General features: G+C 49.5%; 1 protein-coding gene and 1 non-coding gene across 2 annotated transcripts in view; both read left to right on the top strand.

Annotated features, from left to right (window-relative positions):
- Positions 1–584: 584 nt before the first annotated feature.
- Positions 585–12,842, top strand: part of ALPK2 (alpha kinase 2) — a 116,184-nt gene continuing 103,926 nt past the window's right edge. The window contains exon 1 of the mRNA XM_045296055.1: positions 585–800. The gene's annotated coding sequence lies outside the window, so the exon portion shown is untranslated. The remainder of the gene's footprint in view (positions 801–12,842) is intronic.
- LOC115871723 lies at positions 11,535–11,696 on the top strand. The gene has a single exon (XR_004047443.1). It is a non-coding gene; the product is annotated as a U1 spliceosomal RNA (small nuclear RNA).

The following is a 12,842-nucleotide window of genomic DNA, read 5'->3' as shown; positions in this document are numbered from 1 at the left end:
TGTGAGAGAGAGAGGAGCGAGATGATGGGTGTGTGTGTGTGTGTGTGTGTGAGAGAGAGAGAGAACATGGGTGTGGCGCCCGTGCATGTTGAGGGTGAGGAGGGATCCTGCCTTGCTGTGGCTCCTGCTTTTCTCAGAGAACCTCCAAGGACGACTGTCAGGCCGGTTCTCCGAGAACAACACCTGACTCGGATTTGCACCCCCTCTACCCTCCGCGGCTTTCCCATGTGCACTTCAAATTTCCGACCCCCCTGCATGGCCCTGATTACGGCAGCCAGCGGCAAGGCAGTGCTTTTCGGGAGGGAGCAGCGAGCTGCTGCCTCTGCTCTCCCTGGCAGTGGGTGACGGGTGACGGCAGTGGGTGACGGCAGTCTGTGACAGCCACCGTCTGGGTTTCGTCAGCTTGCTGCTGGGCCTGCATGTCCCGGCCCCTGTGCCAGGCTCTCCCCAGTGTCACCAGTGAGTGTCACACCTACGGAGAAACAGCCCTCAAGTTCCATCCACAGCGATGCTGAAAAATAGCTGCCGCTTCAGCAGTGACCTGGTGCATTCAAGGGCAGGGGGTGCTGGGGGGGCATGTTTTTCTTCCAGAACTTTCTCCCAGACACGGCATTTTTTCCTCTTGGGAAGACAGTTGCTCGCCTGGAGACAGTCCTAACGGTGCTGTGACCCGTCTGTGGAATAGACCCTGTGACTCCTTGAATTCCTGTCCCGGGGCCAGGACCCTCCGCCCCATCCATGCCTCACCTGACCACGCCGAGTCCACCCTCCCGTGACGGTTCTCGGACAGCGTCCTGAAAGTAAGTAGGAAGACTCTGGTTTGTACACAGGGAACGGCCGTGCATGAGTGGACTGTGTCGTGGACTTCCCCCAACAGGGAACAGGGCCGACTGCTTCCCTATGGAGCAGTACACGGTGAAACAGGGAGGGTCATGGGGTGGGCGGCCGCATTAGGCCAAGTTCTTATGGTTGAAGCTCATTCTGACAGCTTTTGAAAACTATGTGTGTTTCTTTGGGATGTCTGTTTGTTTTGCTGGACAGTGATTAAAATAGTTTCTTTTCTTTTTAAAAAAATCACTTTCTTGGGAGCTCGTACAATTCTCTTTTTTAAAAACATTGTTTCATTGGGGATAAATAGTTTCTTTTCATAGCATGGCCATGTCAACAATAAGAACACACACACACACACACACACACACGCACACACACATAAATGAAGAGGCTTTCAAAAGTTTGTGGGCCAGTCCCATGATCTTTTCATCCCATTTTCTCCACCATTCTCCTGAGACCCCGTGGACATAGGGCGACTCACAAGAGAGATTTGGAGAGGCTGGTCTACCTCTGTGAAGAACCTGGAGTACGGGTCTGGGGATGCCATGCAGGTGGCTCAGGCCCCAGATGCCTGAGCCTGAGTATGTGAGCCTGGATTTGGGGAGCCAAAGGTGATTCTCTTTCTGGGCTTACCTGGCTGGGGAGGTACAGACCTCCGCTTTCTGTGTCCTGACTGCAGAATCCGATCTGTCGGTAGGTGATGGAAGTGGCTGACAAGCTAGCAGACACTTCAGAGCGGCTGATGCACCCACACAGTCACTGAGTCATTACAAAGGTCAGATAATAATCATAATAAGGCATAAAGGCAGGGGCTAGTAGTGGTTTTTATCCATTGATAAAATGATGCCACCAGCCAGTTCTGTTGTCTCTTTTTCTTTTCTCCCAAACTACTTTATTGGGAGCTAACACAGATATCATATTGTTCCATAGTTCAATCACGTCAAGCAATGCCGTACAGTTGCTTGGCCACAATCCGTTTCAGAACATTCTCTTCTTTCTTAAACTCCTTGACATCAGCTCCCTTTTACCTTAACACCCCATCCTGCCCCCCAGGTTCTGTTTTCGTGAACACATGTAAACTTCATAACCTGACTGAGGGTGTGCATTACAGGCACGCAGCAACCAGTTAAAAATAGATAACAGCAAAGGCCGCAGGTAGAGCTGCTTCTGCCCCGATGCTTTCTTTTCCTCCAGGAAAGGTAGCTTTCATTCCTGGGAGGGAACTAGCCAGGGACGGTAATCCAGCCTTATGGCTCTGAACAGCAGAGAAGCTAAGGGGCTTTGTGACTGCAGGCTGTAGCAACAGACAAGCTCAGGGACATTGGACACACTTCTCTGAAGTGACACCCAGGATGTTGTGAGTGACTTTCTGAACAGACCTATTGACAGGGCCTGAAGTAAGAGGCACCCGGGGCTGATGGACATGATCAGATCCTTGACATCGAAACTTAAAGCAAACCGAACGCACTTTCATCCTCAAACTCCATTGCTCACCCGAGTTCTCACAAAATATCCCATCACAATTTTTAGGTAAGGTGGAATACTGGCTGTTTTCCATCCCCTGGAGTTTTTGGTTTGCACCCACCCCCACCCGACTTAACTAGTTTTCAATATTCCCGTGTACAGTTAGACCTAGACCTTGGTATCCGCCTCTGAGGAGGATGCAGGAGCTCTGGTGACGTAGGGGTTAACCCAAATGTTTGGCAGTGCAAGCCCACCAGCTGCTCGCAGGTGAAAGATGAGGCGGTCTGCTAGCGTCCAGACGCACAGCCTTGGAATGCGATGGGCAGTGCCAGTCTGTCCTACAGAGGCGCTGGGGGCAGGAATGGACTTGCTGGGGGGCACGGTGTCCCTGGGAATATGGGAGCTCAGGGTAAAGGGCTAACGTGCTTGGCCACTAACGGAAAGGTTGGAGGTTTGAGTCGACGTGGTGCCTCAGAAGAAAGGCCTGGCGGGTGACTCCTGAAAGACCAGCTGCTGACAACTTCACGGAACACAGGAGGTGTCACCAGGAGCTGCTGTGTGCCAGAGCTCCGGGATGCTTCATCATTCAAGTCGTAGGAAGTATTAATAATAATAATAATAAATCCATCGTTGACATCAGTGCAGTGATTCAACAGAAACAGCACCCAAAGTTAGAATGTTCTTTTTCTTAAGGAAAATTCTATCCTTGACAACAATTTGTCCAAGAGTAACCTCCAGGTGCCTAAAGGATTCCACGGCACAGGGTTCGGAATCCAGCACCTGTGAAAGCACAAATACTTTTCCACTCAGAAAAGCAAAACCAACCAACCAACCAAACTGTGTCAGTTTGAGAGGATTAAGAGTGAAGGGGTGGAGTCTAGCCTGTCAATCAGGTGACAGCCAATGAGGCCTCTGGGTGGGCCTGGCCTTCTCCTGAAGATTCTGGGAACTCCGGCATTCCTCCTAGGAGGCGGAGACATGCTCTCTCTTGACTCACTCCCTGGGAGACATTTCTGCCGAGAAGCCACATGAAGTTACCCTGATGCATCCAGAACCCCAGGAGCCGGAGGAACCAAGTGGAGACCCCTGCCAGCGCTGAGATACTTACAACACCACTGGATCCACAAGACTTCCCACCCACTGACCTGTGATCTTCCTGCATTCAGCATCATTGCATGTGTTTCATGAGTCTGAAGAGGAGTTTATAGATTGGTATCAGTCATAATGGGCTAATATCGGACTTATGGACTTGATCTGGACTAGGCTGGGATGTTTTCTCCATATTCAATTCCTCTTGTATATAAAGCTCCTTCCGATACATATATGCATGTTTATGGATTTGTTTCTCTAGTCTACCTGGACTAACACACAAACAAATATTTTCCACTAAAAGAAGACAGAGTGAGAGAGAGAGAGCAAAGTGATGAGACTGCACCTGTCAGAGGTGGAAAACGGAGAGACGTGCGGAAGACAGGCTGGCCCATGGGTTTCCGGCTCACACAGGTTTCTCTCTACCAGACGTAATCCACGATAAAACCCCAACCAAACTCACTGCGGTCAAGTTGATGCCGACTCATAGTGGGCCTGTAGAACAGGGTAGAACTGCCACTGTGAGTTTCTGAAACTAACTCTTTGTGGGAGTAGAAAGCCTTGTCTTTCTCCCTTGCAGCGACTGGTGGTTTTGAACTGCTGGCCTCCCCGGTTAGCAGCTCAGTACATAATCACTAGTGGAGTGAATACCAACGACGTGGCAGATGGGCATCTGTGACTGTGGGGAGGATGCACCGAGTGTGGGAAGGGCGCATGGGCAAGTCAACCCTCTCTGAGGTGGGGGCTGCTATGTTTGGCGAGGGCCATCAGAGGAGCCTCTGGAGAAGCTGGCACTGGAGCTGGAGTTTGAAAGTGGTGGACTTTGAACCTCCAGAGGGCAGGGGACCCTTTGATGTCAAGGAAACCAGAGCGAATGAAAGGAAACGTGGAGAGCAGAAAGACGTGGGATGTTCCCGGAAACCAGAAAGGAATGTGGTTGCCCAACAAGAAAGCAAAACCCAAAATCCACGGCCATGGAGTCGATGCTGACTCACAGTGACCCTACAGGACTGGGTAGAACTGCCCCTGTGGGTTTCTGGGTCCGGAAGTCTCCACAGGAGTAGGAAGGCTCCTCTCCTTGGCTAAGGATACTTTTGTTTAACGAGGGAAGAATGTCCGCTTTGGGCATTGCGTCATAGACTTTCCCCGCCTCCATCTCATTGACCACGATCCCATTGTATCATCCCATTGCAACATTGTAGCACCACTTCCTCCCTGTGTTCTGTTTCCATTTCTCATTCTTTCCTAACCTTTCTGAGCTTTGTCCTTGAGCGATGTTGCCTTTTTGAATCTTCAATGATTGATCTTGCTCTGGGTGCCCTGAGAGACTGCTACATTGCTTGGCTGCAACTTGAGACACCGGGAGAGTTCCGTTTCTGGACCTGAGGGCTGACGAAAGGCCCTGACCTTGCGGTTTCCACAGGGTCTCTTGGAGGATTCAGAATTTTGTTCCTCCTTGCCTTCCCACCACTGACATAAACTCAATGCCCCGAAATGCAGCAACTCTTTCCCCTTCACCTATGGTAACCATTGGTCAAGTTTGATTTCTCCCCCCTCCCCATGTTTTTCTTGATATTGTATTCACATATCATATAATTCCATGGTTAAATGGCCTTGCAAATGATTTGTATAATCACAACCAGTTCTAGTGCCCCCTCCTACCTTCCATGCTCATTGTTTGCTTGCCAAATAGCCTCACCCTCACTATCTCTCATCCCCACCCCCAGCCCCTATAAACCCTTGCATCAGGTATTATCTCCATGAACCCACTCCTTCTGTGGGGGAAGCTTTGCTTCCCCCCCCCCCTGCCCCACAACGGGGTACTCCTTATCTCTAAAGTAAGTGTTATTGTCCAGGAAAACCTCCCTCTCCCCTCAAGTCCGTTCTGAGTCCCAGTGACCCTATCGGTGGGAGTAGACCTGCTTCCCAGAGTTTCTGAGGCTGCAAGTCATGACGTGGACAGACAGTTTCACTGTTCTCCTTCAGAAATGTTGGTGGATTTGACCTCACAGGAACAGCTCAATAGCTAACCTGCTGCATCACCCAGGAGTCTGTAATTTATTTTTGAAGCAAGAATATATTTTTTAAAAATGAAGAACAATCCCCCGCCCCCGGAAAATAAAGCCAGTTGGGGCAACACGCAGGAGGTGTTGCCCTAAGATGCCCAGGTAGGTGGGGGGGCATAGTGAGGAGCAGGGGTAAAGCCAACAGCCTCTGAAGCCCCTCTTCCCAGGGACCCACAGCTGATTCTCATGACTCCAGGCTCCGTGAATGACACCAGGCGGGGGTGGGGTGGTGGGTGCAGGAGAGAATCTAAGACTTCCCAGGTCCCCCGATCCCACCCCGACTCCTACAAGCTAATGCCTGAAACTCCACTGGCTTCCCCTGTTGGCCTCATTGGAAACAAGCATTCTCCAAAGGGAACGTGGACGTCAGCGCGGGCAGGATTCTGTCTTCCACACCAGAGACCTGGGTTTGATTCCTGGCCAGCACACCTCATGCACAGTCACCACCTATCCGTCATGTGGCTTTGAAGATGCGCACACCTCAGCAGAGCTTCCAGACTAAGATGGCCTAAGAAGAAAGGGCTGGCAATTTACTTCTGAAAATCAATCACTAAAACCATATTGATCATGGAGCAACCAATGATGGGAAGGGGGCAGGATTGGGCAGCGGGCCATCCTGCTGGAGAACAAGACCAGATGGGGCCAGCCCAACTAGAACTCATGGCCTTCGAGTTGACCCTGGTTCATAGCGACATAATTGGACAGGGTCGAACTGCCCCCGTGGTCTTGTGAGGCTGTAAATCTTTACAGGAGCAGAAAACCTCATCTTTTTCCCGAGGAGCGGCTTGGTGGTTTTGAATTGCTGGTTTTGCAGCTATCAGCCTAGCTTATAACTCAATATACAGCCAGGGCTCCTTCAGGAGAAACCACAGCAAGAGTTTTATCTACCACCGCACCACATTTTCAGCCCTGACCCTGATGAAATACTCCTAAATTGGCCATGCAAACCACAGCCTCCACTATACCAAGACCAGAAGAACTAGATGAGTGGTTCTCAACCTTCCTAATGCCGCAACCCTGTAATACAGCTCCTCATGTTGTGGTGACCCCCCAACCATAAAATATTTTGGTTGTTATTTTATTACTGTATTTTTGCTACTGTTATGAATTGGGCGACGTCTGAGAAAGAAGGGGTCGCTACCCACAGGTTGAGAATTGCTGAACTAGCTGATGCCTGGCTAACACTTCTGGACTGAAGGGGAGAAAAATAGAGACCAAATTCAAAATCATAAAGAGGTCATAACTACAGGTCTGATAAAGACTTGGGGATCCCCGAGACTGTGACCTTAGACTCAATCCCCTTTCAGCTGGACAAAAGACAGGCTTATCAAGTGCACAAGGGACCCTGGTGGTGTAGTGGTTACCCATTGGGCTGTGACTCTCAAGGTCAGCAGTTCGAAATCACTAGCCGCACGGAGGGAGAAAGGCCAGGTTGTCTCCTCCCATAAGGACTGACGGTCTGGGAACCCCCCTGGGCAGTTCTTCCTGTCCTATAGCGTGGCTTTGAGGCAGAATCCACAATGGCAGGGAGCTTGCTTTCCGAGAGTGAACAGCGAAACTTGGGAGAAACATACTCCTCAGATGAACGAACCATGTCAGACCAAAGGTGAGTCTTTGCTCTCAAACTAAGCTCAAAAGGCAGAAAGAAGGACAGCTTGTCATGGGTAGCCCAGGGAGGAAGCAGGCGGAAGGCAGGCAGTGTGCCCTTACATCAAGGGACTTGCAATTGTTACAAGCCAAAATGCATGCACGCAGTTGGGTGGGAAAAGAATTTGCTCGGGAAACTTTCACGCCATCCACAATTAAAAAAGAGAAAAGAAACATTTTTATGTTATTTTTAAACTTTCACGTCTTTTTATTTCCATTTGAAACATATGCTCTCTGTAAACTTTTGGTCCACTTTCATCTTTACTTCTGCCATTCCACTTGGATACTTTTTACTTTTATTCAAGTAAAAGCAGAATCGTGGATCTGACATGAGTGTAATACCTCACGGTATTAGTAAGGCTTAATTGGATTAGGTGTGCCCTCTTATCTATCTGCTAGGGTAACGTCTTTTCTACGTATTGCTTCCTGTCACTTTGATTTATCTGAGTAACTATGTAGTGAGTGAACCTTCTTCCATATTCATTGATGATTACAAATAAACGTGACTTATAACACCAACAATTAAATCCATCTGATCTGCAATTCATGTTCAACGCTTCCCTTACAGGGATTTTCCACATACACAAAACTAACAGATTATTTTGGTCAAGCCTCCACTTCAAGCATTAATTACAAAAATTAAGTGGTAAGATGAAAATAGTTGAAAAATCCCAAGCTCCACAACACCGGTCCCAGTTGTAGTCATGCTGATGAGATTGTTTCTTGTATCGCCATTGATTCCATTTCAACCCGGGCCCCTCTGGGCAAATCAGCCACTTGGCAAGCAGCTCTCTGGGGAAAGCTACTCTTGAAATACTGCTTATCGACGTCATTGGCCGTCGCGGAGCCCTCTGTGTCAGCCAGGAGCACCGTGGTCTTGGCCACATGGGTGAGCACCTCCGGCAGCTCTCAGGATTTCACCGATGTTTGTGAGAGCTTGTTTGGTTTCTTCTACTACCCCTCCTGGCACAAGCTGTCCAATTGAAGGGTTCCGACCCACCTGTCCTGAACTGTACAGGGTCCTGTTGACCAGCCCGGCTTGACTGTAGGGACCAATGGCCCGTGGGGCTCTGATCACTGCCTCTGTGATCACGATGACATGGCTAAGCCCTTTTGTCCAGCGGAGCCTGCAAAGAACCAGCACCTAAGGCAACCTTGGTCCTTCTCTCTGAACTCAAAAAGAAACATTCTCACAGCGAGCACTAATAGTTGGCCCATGAACTTCAGGTTCAGAGCAACGTGATTTTAAAGTGGTGGACGTGGTGGACGTTGACCTCGTTATCAGCTCTGTGCATTTATAGCCTCCGGTGTCTGCCTCTCTTCCTCATCCTGGCCCTGAGAGAGCCGGGATAAGATAAGCTGGGGAAAACACTCTTTCAATCCACTCACCTGGAACTCCAAGTCAAGCGCCCTGGATTTGGATCTGCCACCTTGGGAAAGCTCCCTAACCTGATTGCCAGGTGCTTTCTCCATAGATGATGTCAGGCCAGGACCTGGGTTTTCTCTCAAGTTTCCATATGCCTTGAGCTGTGTTTTCACACACACTCCCCCATCCCCCAATTAAAGACCTGGGAACAGGGCACCCAGTTCCTGTGTCAGAGGCTGGGAGGGAGACTAATACCGCTGGGTGGGGCGAAATCAAAACCAACTCAGGGGGGGCAGCAAGGGAGGTCTGCACTCCCCCCATTCTGTGCACCTGGTGGGGAGGGCGGGTGCAGCCCAACACAGAGGACTGCCCCCTGGCTAAGATGGAAGAAGGGGTTGGGTCTCTGTGTTAGGCGGGGTTGTTAGTTTTTAGTTGCTGTCAGGTTGGCGGCTGACTCTTGGGACAGAACAAAACATTGGCTGATCTGTCTTCATGATCATGCATTAGGGAGCCAGCCCTCATTCAAAAATGCAGACCTGTGGTGGTTCGAGGTAATGCCAACTGGAATATGCATGAAATCGCAGGGCTGGAATCCATAACCTGATGTTGCTTCCTGGGGCATCAAGGGGTCTTCTTATAAGGAAAAAGCTGGGACCCGCCCTCTCTCTGGTCCTTTCCCTTTCTGCCTGCTGGGACTCAGCCTGGTCCATGGGGCAGCCCCATGTGGGCCACCTGACCCTGCTATGGCATAGCCATGCTATGCATAGCCCTGCTATACTTCCACCCACCTTGGGTCCAGGCTGTTCTACGGGCGGTGGGATGCTACCTCCCTGGGGTCTTCATGGGTGTCTCTTTAAGATCTAGTGACACAGACCATCTCTTCCTGTGTTGACTTTCTTGCCTCTGATTTGCCATCCAGTGGAGTCTGATTTATAGTCCTCTTGTACAAAGCTTCCCTAGACTGCTAGTCTGTATGGGAACAGACAGCCTCATCTTTCTCCCTCAGGGTATCTGGTGGGTTTGAACCACTGACCTAGTGGCTGGCAATTCCATGCGACACCCACTGTATAGTCCTATCCAAGAAGGAGCATGCTGTTTGGGCTCCAGCAAAACTGGATGAATCCCCCAGCTCTCCCACTTGCGTGCTCTGAGAAATTAGGCTCGTTACATCAACCCTTTGAAGTTACTGAAGCTTCCAAGTCGCTAAGAATACCAGCCTGAGTAGGTTGGCCAGGAGGATTCAGTGGGCTTTATGGATGCGAAGTGCCCCGCCTGGGGGAGGGGGAGGGGGGTGAGCACAGTGATACTCACTACCTGTTAGCTGCTTCCCAGTATGCCTCCCCCTCCCCCACTTTTCCAGGACCCAACTTTAGGGAGAGTTGCTTTCCTATAAATAACTAGTCCACGTTAGTCTGGGTAGACTAGAGAAACAAAATTCAGAGAGACACTCATATGTGTATAAGAATGAGCTTTGTATACAAGAGCCATTGAATATTGAGAAAATGTCCCAGCCCAGTCCAGATCAAGTCCGTAAGTCTGATATTAGCCCATATGTCTGATACCAATCTAAAAGTCCTCTTCAGACTCATGAGACACATGACACCAGATGCAGGAAGATACAGGCCATTGGGTGGAAAGTCTTGCGGATGCAGTGGTGGTGGAAGCATCTCAGCACTGACATGGGCCTCTGGGTGGCTCCTCTGGTTCCAGAGCTCGGGCTCCATCAGTACAGCTCCATCAGCTCCTCATCCATAATGTCTCCCCCGGAGTGAGCCTGCGTCCCACCTCCAGCAAGCTATTCTCTCCTTAGCGCCTCCACATGAGGTCACCAAGCTGCGACTTGACTGACAGGCTGAACTCCACCCTTTCACTCTGAATCCTCTCCAATTGATAGCAGATGATGTCACTCCCACACCAGTATTCAGTAAGGAGTCCTGGTGCCACCGCCGGGGCGACATTGACCTCCAGCCATGGAGGAAGAGAAAAATGAGGCTGTCTGTCTATTCCTGTCAAGATGTACAGCCTCAGAAATGCTGTACAGGGTTGCTATGGATCGGACTAGCCTTGGTAGCAATGTTGTTTTGTTTGGGGGGGAGGCGGGAGGCGTGTCCAAAATCTGTAAGAATGCCTATGGTAGAGTCCAGCCCACAATTGCCGGTGGACTAGACGAAGTCATCAGCACGAATCCCTCCTGTCCCCAGCGAGGAACCACTCCTCAGCTTGCTGTCCCGGCAGCTCCAGGGAGCCGGGGACACATTATCTGTGTGTGGGTAGAGCCAGCCTTTCCAGACTCCTCAAGCTGATTGTGGCTCCTTGCTGACAGCAGCCAGCCACCGCTATCCGTGCGGCAGAGTCACCAAAATAAAACTTGGCGTTGTTACAGGGCCGTCGGCATTCTGAAACCCTCCTGTGGCCTCTTGGCTGTTCTGCACAGACTTAAGAGAAGGCTATTGCTTTGGTAGCTTTGAAAAGGGAAACCCAAAGCCACTGACCGCAAGGAATAAAGAATGCTCACTCTCCAACTGAGAACTTTATACTTCATTGCATAACCTCCACATGAAGTAAGTACACCAGTTATCATCGTCTTACAGATGAAGAGATAGAGGCACAGAAAGCTCAGATAGTAAGTGGCAGAGCTACTTGAAACCTGCCTTCATGAAGAGATCACTGAAGAACGGGTGAAGAAATCAGAGGGTGCCCAGCTAACAGGAAGAATACTATCTGTGCTCTTGAGACAAGCAGCCATCTAAGGGAGGTGTCAGGCTAAGTCCACCTGGGAGAAGCACGCCTGCCTGTGTCATCCAAGGATTGTACATCATAAAATCCGAGACCAGAGGGGGAATTATATTAGAGCTTAAATTCTGAGCACCTAGTTTGCAGAGGGTGTGGATGGCCGCGATCGCCCCAAATCCATTAGCAGGGTTAAGCCTCCAGGGAATCCCCTCTGACTATTGACCAGGGATGTGAACACCCTGCTGTCAGACAGAGTGCCCTGGAAAGTGAATTAATGCCGATTGTGGTTACGTTAAAATTTAGCACGTTATCATTTGTTCTTTTACAAAATTATTTCCATACTTACTTGGCAGGGGAGATACCATGATCACAAAGGCCATTTTCCCAGGACAAGGCTTATGCATTGCACTCTGGATGTGCTGACCCCTGCGATTTCCCCAAATGCGGGGAACTCAGCTGCATGATTTGTGGTCGTGGGAGACCACGTTCGTTCTCTCCTCTGTAAAAAAAAAAATTCTACTTTCTTTTGAATTAAGGGGTTCCTGTGTTTTATTTTATTATATTTGTGTGTGTGTGATTTTCTTTATATGAAACCCAGGATAGGTAAATATCTAGTCAGTAATTAGATTACTAGTTTCTCAGGGCTATGGTCAGGGGAACTTGAGGGGGGGAAATGAGAAGCTAAAAATCATGGCTATAATGAAGAAGATGCTCTAATATCGATGGCAGTGATGACTCCACAGCTCTTTTAAATATACTGAAATTGTCGAATGGTATAGTATGTGAATTATATGTCAAGAAAACGTACAATTTTTTAAAAAGAAAAGAAATCGTAAAAAGACCAAGATGTACTGAGAAAGAATAGCTTCACATTTTGAACATTTGTTTAATAAAGTTCCCATGACTTGGTAGCAATATTTTTTAATGCAGCCTCTTGTATGCTAACTGAATAGAGTATGGAGCCCTGGGTGGTACCAGAGTCTTCCGCTGGGACAAGTACTTAGACTGAAGTACTTGGAAGTGCTCGGAAGAGGAATCACTGATCCGTGGGTCATTAAGGAAGTACCTGTACCCGCTTAGAGTCGACACTGTCCAAGGCAAATTCAAAATGTAAAATACAAACACAAAGCAACATCTGTCCCCCACAGCCGAACAGCAGGTTCTCAGAGAAGCCCTCCCCCTGTCCCAGGCCCGTCCATGAATGTCGGTGGCTCGATATTGATTCGTCATCTCTAGCAGGGAAGGATATGTCTGTTGCCAAGTGTTCTCACCTTCAGAGGAAACCGTGAAGCACAAACCACGGCCGGATTTAGCTGTCCTTTCTCTCCCCTCCGGACAGTCAGCGCCCTGTGGCTGGAACTGCGGTAAATGAGCGCTGTGAGTCAAAGGCCTGGCCTTTCTCAGAATTTTAATGCGTGGGACAGCACGGTCAGGAAGTAGTCACCGAGGGAGGAGTCACAGATGAGGCACACTGCCCTCAGCATCACCGCCACCCATGGCAGGGTGATTGGTCCTTCTCCCACCTCACCAACAGCAGTAGTGGGTATAGGGGGAGGCATGCCTTGGAAATGACCATTGCAGATGAACCTTAGAAAAAAATGATCTTGCTGTTGAGAATAAACACAGCAAGGCACGCACCAACTCGA

The sequence above is a fragment of the Echinops telfairi genome, unplaced genomic scaffold (genome assembly GCF_000313985.2).
Source record: "Echinops telfairi isolate 266 unplaced genomic scaffold, ASM31398v2 ScPeMD7_7400;HRSCAF=8409, whole genome shotgun sequence".
Taxonomy (NCBI): Eukaryota; Metazoa; Chordata; class Mammalia; order Afrosoricida; family Tenrecidae; genus Echinops; species Echinops telfairi.
Note: the sequence above shows the minus strand (reverse complement) of the source record. Positions and strands in the feature narration are given on the sequence as shown.